The following is a 13,515-nucleotide window of genomic DNA, read 5'->3' on the forward strand; positions in this document are numbered from 1 at the left end:
TCGTGCTTTTGACCCTTTTCATAGGAGGATTTTAAACGGTGTCCAAACGGAATAAAATTTCCAAAAAGATTTTTTTCCGAAACAAAAGATACGCACCAGACTTGAGAACCAAGGCAGGGGCCATCAGGGGATCCCACAAGCCCCCTAGGCGCGGTCAGGGGGGCCCGTGCCTAGCAGGCTTGTGGGCCCCCTGTGGCTCGTGTGCCCTACTTCTTCCGCCTATAAATTCAGAAAAATTCCAAAACTGCGCGAGAGATCCACGAAAATACTTTTCCGCCGCCGCAAGCTTCTGTCTCCGCAAGATCCCATCTCAGGCAAGTTCTGGTGCCCTACCGGAGGGGGGAATCGGATAGGAAGGGCTTATTCATCAACACCATGACCTCTCCGATGATGTGTGAGTAGTTCACCATAGACCTTCGGGTCCATAGCTAGTAGCTAGATGGCTTCTTCTCTCTCTTGGATCTTCAATACAAAGTTCTCCATGATCTTCATGGAGATCTATCCGATGTAATCTTCTTTTGCGGTGTGTTTGTCGAGATCCGATGAATTGTGGATTTATGATCAGGTTATCTATGAATCTTATTTGAGTTTCTTCTGATCTCTTATATGCATGATTTCATATCCTTGTAATTCTCTTCGAGTTGTGGGTTTTGTTTGGCCAACTTGATCTATGATTCTTGCAATGGGAGAAGTGCTTGGTTTTGGGTTCGTACCGTGCGGTGACCTTTCCCAGTGACACAAGGGGCAGCGAGGCACGCATCATGTTGTTGCCATCAAGGGTAAAAAGATGGGGTCTTCATCATTGGTTTGAGTTTATCCCTCTACATCATGTCATCTTTCTTAAGGTGTTACTTTGTTCGTCATGAAGTCAATACACTAGATGCATGATGGATAGCGGTCGATGTGTGGAGTAATAGTAGTAGATGCAGAAAGTATCGGTCTACTTGTCTCGGATTTGATGCCTATATGTATGATCATTGCCTTAGATATCGTCATGACTTTGCGCGGTTCTATCAATTGCTCGACAGTAATTTGTTCACCCACCGTATTATTTTCTATTTTGAGAGAAGCCTCTAGTGAACACTATGGCCCCCGGGTCTACTTCACACCATATTTTCAGCCTTACACTTTTACTTCGTTGCACTTTCCGCCTTCAGATCTCACTTTGCCATCAATCTTTTGTGTTTGCGCAGGTACTCTGGACTTGACGCGATTCTCCTACTGGATTGATACCTTGGTTCTCAAACAAAGAGAAATACTTACTGCTCCTGTGCTGCATCACCCTTTCCTCTTCAAGGGAAAAACCAACGCAAGCTCATGAGGCAGCAGAAGGATTTCTCGCACCGTTGCCGGGGAGGATCAAGTCAAGAACTCATCCAAGTAAGTGTCGCAAACTCATCTCTTGCATTTACTTTTTTTCCTATCGTTTTCTTCTTCCCCACTTCTGAAAAACAAAAATTTACAAAAAATATTTGCCTTTTTCGTTCGCCCTTTTCTCTCGCTTGCTTTCTGTTCGCTCGTGTGCTTGTTTGCTTGCTGAAGTCACCATGACTGAAAACACCAAACTTTGTGACTTCTCGAATACTAATAATAATGATTTTATTAGTACTTCGATTGCTCCCGCCACTAGGGCGGAATCATACAAAATCAATGCTGCTTTGCTGAATCTTGTTATGAAAGAGCAATTCTCCGGCCTTCCTAGTGAAGATGTCGCATCATATTAATACCTTCATTTAGCTTTGCGATATGCAAAAGAAGAAATATGTGGATAATGATGTGATTAGATTGAAGATTTTTCCGTTCTCATTGCGAGATCGAGCAAAAACTTGGTTTTCGTCTTAGCCCAAAAATAGTATTGATTCTTGGAAAAAGTGCAAAGATGCTTATATATCCAAGTATTTTCCGCCGGCTAAGCTTATATCTCTCCGTAATGATATCATGAATTTTAAGCAACTTGATCACGAACATGTTGCACAATCTTGGGAGAGAATGAAATTGATGATTAGAAATTGTCCCGCTCATGGCTTGAGCCTTTGGATGATTATACAAATCTTCTACGCTGGCTTGAATTTCGCTTCCAGAAATATCTTTGACTCCGCCTCAGATGGAACGTTCATGGAAATCACATTAGGAGAAGCCACAAAACTCTTAGACAATATCATGACGAACTACTCTCAGTGGCACACTGAAAGGTCACCTACTAGTAAGAAGGTACACGCTATAGAAGAAATTAACTCGTTGAGTGCTAAGATGGATGAGTTAATGAATTTGGTTGCCAGTAGAAGTGCTCCTTTAGATCCTAATGACATGCCCTTGTCTTCCTTGATTGAGAGTAGCAACGCTAGCTTGGATGTTAATTTTGTTGGTAGGAATAATTTTGGCAACAACAATGCTTTTAGAGGAAACTATATTTCTAGGCCTTTTCCTAGTAACCCCTCTAATAACTTTGGCAACTCCTACAACAATACTCATGGAAATTACAATAGATTAGCCTCTGATCTAGAGAGTAATATCAAAGAGTTTATCAACTCGCAAAAGATTTTCAATGCGTCCATAGAGGAAGAACTACTCAAAACTGACGATTTGGCTAGGAGCGTTGATAGAATGTCTATTGATATTGATGCTATGAAATTTAGATGTGCTCCTCCCAAGATCAATATGGATGAAACTTTGAAAGCTATGTGTGTTTCCATGAGTGAGAGCAAAGAAAGAAGCGCCCAAATTCGTGCTAGACATGAATGGCTTAAAATGGCGTGTTCTCGTGATAAGAATCACGAAGATATTAAAGTGCTTGGTGTGACTCCCATTGAATATTTGTTTTCTTGTGTCAAACCTAATGATGATGGGGCTGGATATGAATCCACCTTGGTTGAAAAACGCCCCAATGATTCAGAGTCCATCTATCTTGATGCTAAAAGCATTGAAAGTGGAGTAGAAGATATTAAAACCTTGGGTAGTAATGAAACTACTACTTTGGATTTCAAGGAATTCAATTATGATAGTTTCTCCTTGATTGAATGCATTTCCTTGATGCAATCCATGCTAAACTCTTCACATGCTTATAGCCAAAACAAGGCCTAGAAAGCTTTTGGCGATGTTATGATAAAATCTCTTGAAGAGAAACTGGAATTGGAACTTTCTATCCCTAGAAAGCTTCATGATGAGTGGGAACCTACTACCAAAATCAAAATCAAAAACTATGAATGCAATGCTTTGTGTGATTTGGGTGCTAGTGTTTCCGCGATTCCAAAGTCTTTATGTCATGTTCTGGGTTTTAATGAGATTGAGGAGTGTTCTCTTAATTTGCATCTTGCGGATTCTACTCTCAAGAAACCCATGGGAAGGATCAATGATGTTCTTATTATTGCAAATAGGAACTATGTACACATGGATTTCATTGTGCTTGACATTGATTGCAATCCTACATGCCCTATCAGTCTTGGTAGACCTTTCCTAAGGACTATCGGTGCTATCATCGATATGAAGGAAGGGAATATTAGATTTCAATTAACATTAAAGAAGGGAATGGAGCATTTTCCTAGAAAGAAAATAAGATTGCCTTATGAATCTATGATGAGGTCTACTTATGGTTTGAGCACCAAAGACGACGATACGTGATTCTATCGCCTTATGTCTAGCTAAGGGCGTTAAACTATAGCGCTTGTTGGGAGGGAACCCAATGAATTTATCTTTTTCTTTCTGTTTTGTTGCGTCCACACCATCATAATTCTGTTATGATTGTGTCTTTTGTGTTTCTTTTGTGTTTGAGCCAAGCAAAACCTTTATGACTAGTCTTGGTGATGGTTGTTTGATCCTGCTGGAAAAAGACAGAAAATTTTCGCTCACGAGATTATTTTTTATTTTTATTCAGAAAGAGATTTTGAGTTTATTCCTTTTTCTGCTAGTTGATATGCCTTTTCCCCAGGTAGTCGTAAGTTTTCAGAATTTTGAGGTACCAGAAGTATACGAAGTATACAGATTGCTACAGACTGGTCAGTTTTTGACAGATTTTGTTTTTGATGAGTTGGTTGCTTGTTTTGCGGAAACTATGGACAATATCGGGGGGGGGGGGTACTATCCATGGAAAAGCGAGAATACAGTAATCTAACACCAATATACATAGAAATAAAGATTGCTACAATACCTAAAGAGGTGGTAGTTTGTTTTCTTGTGCTAATGATATTATGAGTTTCTGTTTAAGTTTTGTGTTGTGAAGTTTTCAAGTTTTGGGTGATGTTCTCATGGACAAATGGATAAAGATGGAAAGATATCAAGCTTGGGTATGCCCAAGGCATCCCAAGCCAAATTCAGGGAAACCAAAAAGCCTAAGCTTGGGGATGCCCCGGGAAGGCATCCCCTCTTTCGTCTTCAATCCATCGGTAACATTACTTGGAGCTATATTTTTATTCACCACATGATATGTGTTTTGCTTGGAGCGTCTTGTATCGCAGGAGTCTTTTCTTTTTGGTTGTGTCACAATCATACTTGATGAACACCTTTTGAGAGAGACATGCACTCATCGTGAATTTGCTAGAATGCTCATCGTGCTTCACTTATATCTTTTGAGCTAGACCATTTTGCCCTATGTGCTTGATACGTCTCCATCGTATCTACTTTTCCAAACTCTTTTGCCCTTGTTTTGGACTCTAATTTGCATGATTTGAATGGAACTAACCCAGACTGACGCTATTTTTAGCAGAATTGCCATGGTGTTGTTTTTGTGCTGAAATAAAAGTTCCCGGAACGTCCTGAAAATTTACGGAGAAATTTTCTGGAAAATATGAAAAATACTTGCGCAAAGATCCACCAGAGGGGATGGGCCAGTGGGCCACAAGCCCTATTGCCGCGGCCTCCCCCCTGGCCGCGGCAACCAAGCTTGTGGGGCCCACGTGGCTCTGCCGCCCCCAAACTCAGCTCTATAAATTAACTTTCGTCCCGAAAAAAATCAGGAGAGAAGATTACATCACGTTTGCGATACGGAGGCGCCGCCACATCCTGTTCTTCATCTGGAGAACAGATCTGTAGTCCGTTTTGGGCTCCGGAGAGGGGAAATCGTCGCCATCGTCATCATCAACCTTCTTCCCTCTCCAATTCCATGAAGCTCTTCATCGTTCGTGAGTAATTTATTTGTAGGCTCGCTGGGTGGTGATGAGTAGGATGAGATCTATCATGTAATCGAGTTAGTTTTGACGGGGATTGATTCCTAGTATCCACTATGTTCTGAGATTGATGTTGCTACTATTTTGCCATGCTTAATGCTTGTCACTAGGGCCCGAGTGCCATGATTTCAGATCTGAAATTATTATGTTGTCACCAATATATGTGTGTTTTAGATCCGATCTTGCAAGTTGTAGTTACCTACTATGTGTTATGACCCGGCAACCCCGGAGTGACAATAATCGGAACCACTCCCGGTGATGACCATAGTTTGAGGAGTTCATGTGTTCACCAAGTGCTAATGCATTGTTCCGGTTCTTTATTAAAAGGAGAACCTTAATATCATGTAGTATCCTTTTGGACCCCGCTGCCACGGGAGGGATGGACAATAGGTGTCATGCAAGTTCTTTTCCCTAAGCACGTATGGTTACACACGGAATGCATGCCTACATCACATTGACGAACGGGAGCTAGCCACATACCTCTCCGTGTTATAACTCTTGGATGATGAATATCATCCAAACGAATCACCGACCCATTGCCTACGAGTTTGTCCCACTGCTGCTGTTACTGCTGTTACTTGTTTTGCTCTGCTGTTGTTACCACTATTGCTTGCTACTGCTCCTACTTGCTACTGTTGTCACTACTACTGTTCCTTGCCACTGCTGTTACTCGTTACGCTGCTGCTACGTGCTACAATACTTTTCTGGCGCCATTGATACAACCGTTAGGAATAGTCTGCCGTCAACAGATTGTTTCTGGCACCGTTGTTATCATACTACTTTGCTGCTGATACTTTGCTTGCTGATACTAATCTTTCAGGTGTGGTTGAATCTGACACGTTCAGCTGCTAATACTCGAGAGTATCCTCTCACTTCCTGCCTAGCGAACCAACAAATTTGGGTTGAATACTCTACCCTCAAAAACTGCCGCGAACCCACGCGCTGGTGGGACATTGCAAGACAATTGCTAATTGTTGAGCAGATGGGAGCAGTTCTCGCTCTGTTGTCGCGAAGGCATCAAGCCAGGGACACGTCAACAACATTCTTCTAGTGTCGTTGCCGGGGACAGCCGTTAGCAGCATTTTTCTGGTGCCGTTGCCGGGGAGGTATTGCTATATTCTCTGAGTCACTTGGGATTTATATCTGCTGATCACTATGAAGAATCTGAAAGATCCAAAAACTAAAGTCTTGCCCTCAACTACGAGGGGAGGTAAGGAACTGCCATCTAGCTCTGCACTTGATTCACCTTCAATTATGAGTAAGTTTGCGACATCACCTCCTGCTAGAAATCTTGATATGTCGCCTGTGCTTGATGATGCTATGCCTGATACTGCTAGAGATGTTATGTGTGATACTGCTAGAGATGCTATGCCTGATACTGCTAGAGATGCTATGCCTGATACTGCTAGAGATGCTATGCCTGATACTACTAGAGATGCTATGCCTGATACTGCTAGAGATGCTATGCCTGATACTGCTTTGCCTGATGATGCTAGAGATGCTATTTTGCCTGATCATGCTATGTTTGATACTGCTAGAGATACTACTTTGCCTGATGTGCCACTAGGGGTATTCCTAGATGCTCATATTGCTAGAGTTACTGCCAATGCTCGTGGTGCTTCTGAAACTGCCGATACTATTGAGATAGAACCTGCTTTTGCTCCTGCTAGATCTAGCTCTCCTAGATATGAATTGCCTAATATACCTGAGGGTTACGTTGGAGGGAGAAATAGCTGAGTATTTTCTTGCGTGTAAGGATGCCTATGACGTTGATAACTTACTTCTCAAGTGGAAGGAAAAATCTCTGAAAGCTAGGATGAAATACGACCCGAAGTTTGCCACTTCACCTATCTTTATCATCGATAAGGATTATGAATTCTCTGTCGACCCTGAGATAATCTCTCTAGTCGAATCTGATCCTTTCCATGGTTATGAGTCTGAGACGGTCATAGCCCATCTTACCAAACTACACGATATAGCCACCCTTTTCACTAGTGAGGAGAAGATCCGCTACTACTATATCCTTAAGTTGTTTCCTTTCTCTCTAAAGGATGACGCTAAAGCCTGGTTCACTTCTCTTGCTCCTGGATGTGTGAGTAGTCCCCAGGATATTGTCTATTACTTCTGTGGGAAATATTTCCCTACCCATAAGAAGCAAGCTGCCTTGCAGGAAATATACAACTTTGCTCAACTCAAAGAAGAGAGTCTCCCACAAGCTTGGGGGAGGCTCCTCCAGCTACAGAATGCTTTGCCTAATCACCCTCTTAAGAAGAACGAGATACTTGATATCTTCTATAACGGACTCACCGATGCCTCTAAAGACCACCTAGATAGTTGTGCCGGTTGTGTTCTTAGGGAACGAACTGTAGAACGAGCTGAGACTCTAGTGAATAACATCTTGATCAACGATAATGCTTGGACTATTCCCGAACCACCTCCTAAGCCAACTCCGAAGAAAAGAGGTATTCTATTCCTCAGTCCTGAAGATATGCAAGAAGCCAAGAAATCTATGCAAGACAAAGGCATTAGATCTCAAGATGTCAAAAATCTACCACCTATCGAAGAGATCCATGGTCTCGATAACTCGATACAGGTAGTGGAAGTAAATTCTCTGTGTAGGTTTGATGAGAGTGATATTCCTTTTGATAAACCTGCTAGCCTATGCTTTGATGAATTTGACAACTTTGTTGCCAAACAACAGGGTTTCAATGATTATGTTAGCAGACATTTGGAACAAAGTACTCGTATGCAGAAACACAATCTGGTGATGAACATGAACCTGGTGACAATATGGAAAGTGATGTTCATAATGATGCTCAACCTAGCAATGATAAGGATGTGGAGATTGAACCTACGGTTAATCCTCATAACCCACAACCTAAGAGATACGATAAGAATGACTTCACTGCTAGGAATCATGGTAAAGAAAGAGAGCCATGGGTTCAGAGACCTATGCCCTTTCCTCCTAAGCCATCCAAGAAAAATGATGATGAGGATTTTGAGCGCTTTATTGAAATGATAAGACCCATCTTTCTGCGGATGCGGTTAGTTGATATGCTCAAAATGTCTCCGTATGCCAAGTACATGAAAGATATCGTGACCAATAAACGGAAGATACCAGATCTTGAGATCTCCACCATGCTTGCCAATTACACTTTCAAAGGTGGAACTCCTAAGAAACTTGGTGATCCCGGAGTGCCCACTATACCTTGCTCCATTAAAGGAAACTGCATAAGAACTGCCTTATGTGACCTTGGAGCCGGAGTTAGTGTTATGCCTCTCTCTCTTTATCGTAGACTTGAACTGGATAAGTTGACACCCACTGAAATCTCTCTGCAAATGGCCGACAAATCAACTCCCTTCCCTATTGGCATTTGGGAGGATGTGCCTGTTGTGGTTGCTAACACCACTATCTTAACAAACTTTGTTATCTTGGATATTCCAGAGGACAATGCCATGGCTGTCATCCTCGGAAGACCCTTTTTAAACACTGTAGGGGCTGTTATAGATTGCAACAAAGGCAATGTCACTTTCCATGTCAATGGTAATGAGCATACCGTGCACTTTCCGAAGAAACGATATCAAGTACATTGCATCAATGCTATCGAAAAAACTTCATTGATTCTTATTGGGAGCTTTGAATGCCCTATTCCTCGTGTCAAGATGAAGTACGATTTGCTTGTTGGGGAGATACATATCCCCATTGAGGTAACTTAGTGGCTATTCAAAAATTCTCCGTTCTCTTTTGCGATTCGAGAAAGTTTTGTCATAAGGATTTGATGAACCCCATTGACGGATTTCCTTCGATGACCATGAAATGGATGAATCAAAGAGTCACATACCTCTGTTTTAAGCTTTCACTTTCTCTTGCTTAGAAGAAAAATGATAAGTTTGGTTTAGTTTTTCCCGTTTTCTGTTTTAGCGTCCCGGAGAAAAATACCCCGGAAATAAAAGTTCTCCGATGGTCCTGAAAATCTAGTATGATTTTTTCTAGAATATTTGAAAAATACTGGGACTGAGAGCTGGCCTGGGTCCCACCCCAGTGGGCCACAAGCCCTGTCACCGCGGCAAGCAAGCTTGTGGGGCCCACAGGGGGCCCCTCCACTCATTTCAGCTCCCATCCTCTTCTTCTTCCTCCAGAAAAAATTGTTTCGCAGCTCAAACCCGTGTTCTTGCTCATTTGGCTGTGATTTTCGATCCCCCTGCTCAAAGCATCATTCTCCGAACCGTTTTGGGGAAATTACTCCTTGGTAAGTGACTCCTCCATTGGACCAATTAGTTTTTGCTCTAGTGCTTTATCCTTTGCGTATTCTTGCTACCTTGGTGACCCTGTTCTTGAGCTTGAAATGTTGATTTTAGCTGGTCCCAAGTAGTTTTAGCGCGTGATACGGTATCTTGGCACTAGTAGGAGTAGTTTCTACGAGTTGGGTTAATACTTACTCACTTTTCTTTCGAAGTCTCTAAAAATTTCAGAATTTTTCAGAGCTAGAAAAGAAAAAAGATGAGGAGGTTCTTGAGAGGATCTTCAAGCCGTAACCCCAAGGAGGATGAGAAGAACCACCCCAAGTACGTGGTTCCTCGAGTCACAGAAGTTCGAGCGTGCGAGTGGCCAAGTGATGAATTTTTACGCGCCGCTGGGCTTTATGAAGACTTTTATTACTTGGTGGAGAACGCAGGTCTTACGCGTTCATTGAAGATAAGTGCTCACAATACCTCCTCCTGACCAATGTGTTCGTTCAAAGCTTCAACTTTTATCCGAGGAAGAATCCTCTCATGGTTGAGTTCATGTTGTACGATATCCCCCAGTGCATGACACTACAAGATTTTTGCAATGCATGCAAATTACCTTATGTTGGGGATATTCATGATCCTCGTCCATGGGACTTGGAAGATTTCATAGGTACTATTGCTGTTGGAGAGGAGAGAGGAGTGTCTCGCGCTAGAATTGCTAGCATAAATTTTTCTGTGCTTCGGTACTTCTCATTATTTGTGGGAAAATGTTTGATTGGCCGTGGGGAGGCTGGATCACTTAGCTCTCCAAACCTTGCGGTTTTGCGCGAAGGCCTTTATAGCACTAAGACTTATAGCCTAGGTGCTATAGTAGCTTAGCGGTTGAACATAAATTGTTCCAAAGGTGTCGTCTATGGAGGTATCTATGCTACTCGTCTTGCTAGACACTTTGAGATACCTATTAGACTTCGCGAGGAAGAAGAGATGCTTCTTCCTGAGAAATATATGGATTATGACAGCATGGTTTGCCATGATTTTCTCGATAGAGATGCTTGTAGACGGATGATTTATAACCTAGTATTTAGTTAGGGTACTCGAGAGACTATTACTTTGCGTGCCCCTTCTTTGTTCGATCTTCATGCAGGCAGGTACACTATTATGCCTTCGGACATCTACGCATATTAGGGCTTAGCCCAACCACAGGTGCCCATGCCCGAGCCGCCAGTCGAGTACCAGACGCCAGTTTATCAGTGGGAGCCAGAGGAGCTCACACAGCAGTGGCATCCACAGTCCGCTTCGAAGTATCCCGTAGCTGGTTATTTCCCGCCTTGGGAGTAGACCAAGCTAGGCCAAAAGCCTAAGCTTGGGGGAGTACGTGTTCTCACCGACCTTACATTCATGCTTATGCTTTCACTTTGTTCGTCGGTGTTCACACTTTGCCACTGTATTATCCATGCTAGTTTATCTTGGTTTTCTTGTTCTCTTGTTTTTTTGTGTCCTTTTGAGAAAACCCAAAAAGATTTTCCTTTCTTCTTTTTGCTTGTTGGGAGCTTTCCCGTGTAAATAGTTTTCTTTTTCTTTGGGTCAAAGTAGAAGATATTGGTTCCAATGTTTAGTGGCTCTTGCATGCATACCTGTTTAGCTTTCAAAGAGCCATATTACTTTGTCTTCTCCTTTATGTTTGCCTACAGATTCAGCTTAGTCCAATGCACGAGCACTCTTATTATTGTTCACATCGTTCGATCGTGCAAGTGCAAGGCAATAATGATGATATATGATGAAGTAACTGAGACTGGAAAAGCTGGTATGAACTCTATCTATTTTGTTTTTGTAAATATGACTAGCTTGTCATTCTAGATTCAGCTTTGTTGTGAGAGAACCATGTTTGCAATGACAACTTAGAGATCATAGTTTTTGATGCCATGCTTATTTAGCTAGGAGCTTATAATGGTTTGTCTTGAATGCCAACATAGATTTTGAAATGACTATGATCTAGTATGATAGGATGGTATTCTCCTTTGAATGATTCAAGTGGCTTGACTTGGCACATGTTCATGCATGTAGTTGAAACAAAATCGGCATAGCCTCTATGATGTTCGTGTTTATGGTGATTTATATCCTGTTCATGCTTGCACTCTATGTTAGTCAAACTCATGGCATCCTGATGACTGTTGTCGCTCTCTAGTTGGTCGCTTCCCAGTCTTTTGCTAGCCTTCACTTGTACTAAGCGGAATACTGCTTGTGCATCCACTTCCATAAATCCAAAAGTTTTTCCATGAGAGTCCACCATACCTACCTATTTGCGGCATTTACCTGCCGTCCCAAGTAAATTTGCATGTGTCATTCTCTAAACCTTCAAGAAATAATCTGTTTTGCATGCCCGAACCGCTCATGTGGTGACAGGGGGCTATTGGTATCTTCCATGTTAGGCGTGTTATCCTCGACATGTGTTTATTCACTGTCGTTCACTAGAAAGGGGCCAGTAATTGGAATGCCCAGTTCCACGCTTAAATCGAAAACATAACTATAAAACAAGACTCCCCCCGGATTGATGCTAGTATGGACGGTACCCGAGGATTCGGCTAGCCGTGGAGTGTGATTGATTTGTGGTGGGGGAGTTAAAACTTTACTTTTTTTCTTTGGGAACCGCCTATAGCATGAGTAGCATAGAAGATATTGAGAACTCTTAGTCATTGCGTTGACAATGAAAGCATGCCACCCAAAATTATTATCTCTGTTTTGAAAGCTTGAGCTCTGGCACCTCTGCAAATCAACGCTTCCCTCTGCGAAGGGCCTGTCTATTTATTTTCCTGTTGAGTCATCCTCTTCTTGTATAAGAACCAATTAGAGATCACCTCTGTCATTTTTATGCTTTGCTTTTGATTGATATTGAGTATGACTATGACTGGATCTTCGTTGCTATGAATTACAATGTTTAGTCTGCCCTTGATCTTTGAAAGTGCTCTGCATTTATGTTTTGCGGTCTCAGAAAGAGCTAGCGAGATACCACCTATTCATATTGCTTCATGCCTGTTTTGATTGAATTGTTGGTATCTGAAACTCATTATTATTTGCTCGCTAGCTGATTATGCCATTGATATTAGTTTACCATGAGACCTTTGTGTCACTTGCTTATGTGGTTAACTTGTGATCTTGCTGAAATTCTGGTTACGTGTTAGACATAGTTGCAACAACAAGATCAAACAGAGTTTGTCTAAGTTTTTCTTTCTCTTTCAGTTTATCAACTGAATTGCTTGAGGACAAGCAAGGTTTTAAGCTTGGGGGATTTGATACGTCTCCATCGTATCTACTTTTCCAAACTCTTTTGCCCTTGTTTTGGACTCTAATTTGCATGATTTGAATTGAACTAACCCGGACTGACGATGTTTTGAGCAGAATTGCCATGGTGTTGTTTTTGTGCAGAAATAAAAGTTCTCGGAATGTCCTGAAAATTTACGGAGAATTTTTCTGGAAAATATGAAAAATACCTGTGCAAAGATCCACCGAAGGGGATGGGCCAGTGGGCCACAAGCCCTGTTGTCGCGGCCTCCCACTCACGGCGGCAACCAAGCTTGTGGGGCCCACGTGGCTCTGCCGCCCCCAAACTCAGGTCTATAAATTCACGTTCGTCCCGAAAAAAATCAGGAGAGAAAATTTCATCACGTTTGCGATACGGAGGCGCGGCCACATCCTGTTCTTCATCTAGAGGACAGATCTAGAGTCCGTTTTGGGCTCCGGAGAGGGGAAATCGTCACCATCGTCATCATCAACCTTCTTCCCTCTCCAATTCCATGAAGATCTTCATCGTTCGTGAGTAATCTATTCGTAGGCTCGCTGGGTGGTGATGAGTAGGATGAGATCTATCATGTAATCGAGTTAGTTTTGACGGGGATTGATCCCTATTATCCACTATGTTCTGAGATTGATGTTGCTACTACTTTGCCATGCTTAATGCTTGTCACTAGGGCCCGAGTGCCATGATTTCAGATCTGAAATTATTATGTTGTCACCAATATATGTGTGTTTTAGATCCGATCTTGCAAGTTGTAGTTATCTACTATGTGTTATGACCCGACAACCCCGGAGTGACAATAACCGGAACCACTCCCGGTGATGACCATAGTTT

This window comes from Hordeum vulgare, chromosome 2H (genome assembly GCF_904849725.1).
Source record: "Hordeum vulgare subsp. vulgare chromosome 2H, MorexV3_pseudomolecules_assembly, whole genome shotgun sequence".
Classification (NCBI taxonomy): domain Eukaryota; kingdom Viridiplantae; phylum Streptophyta; class Magnoliopsida; order Poales; family Poaceae; genus Hordeum; species Hordeum vulgare.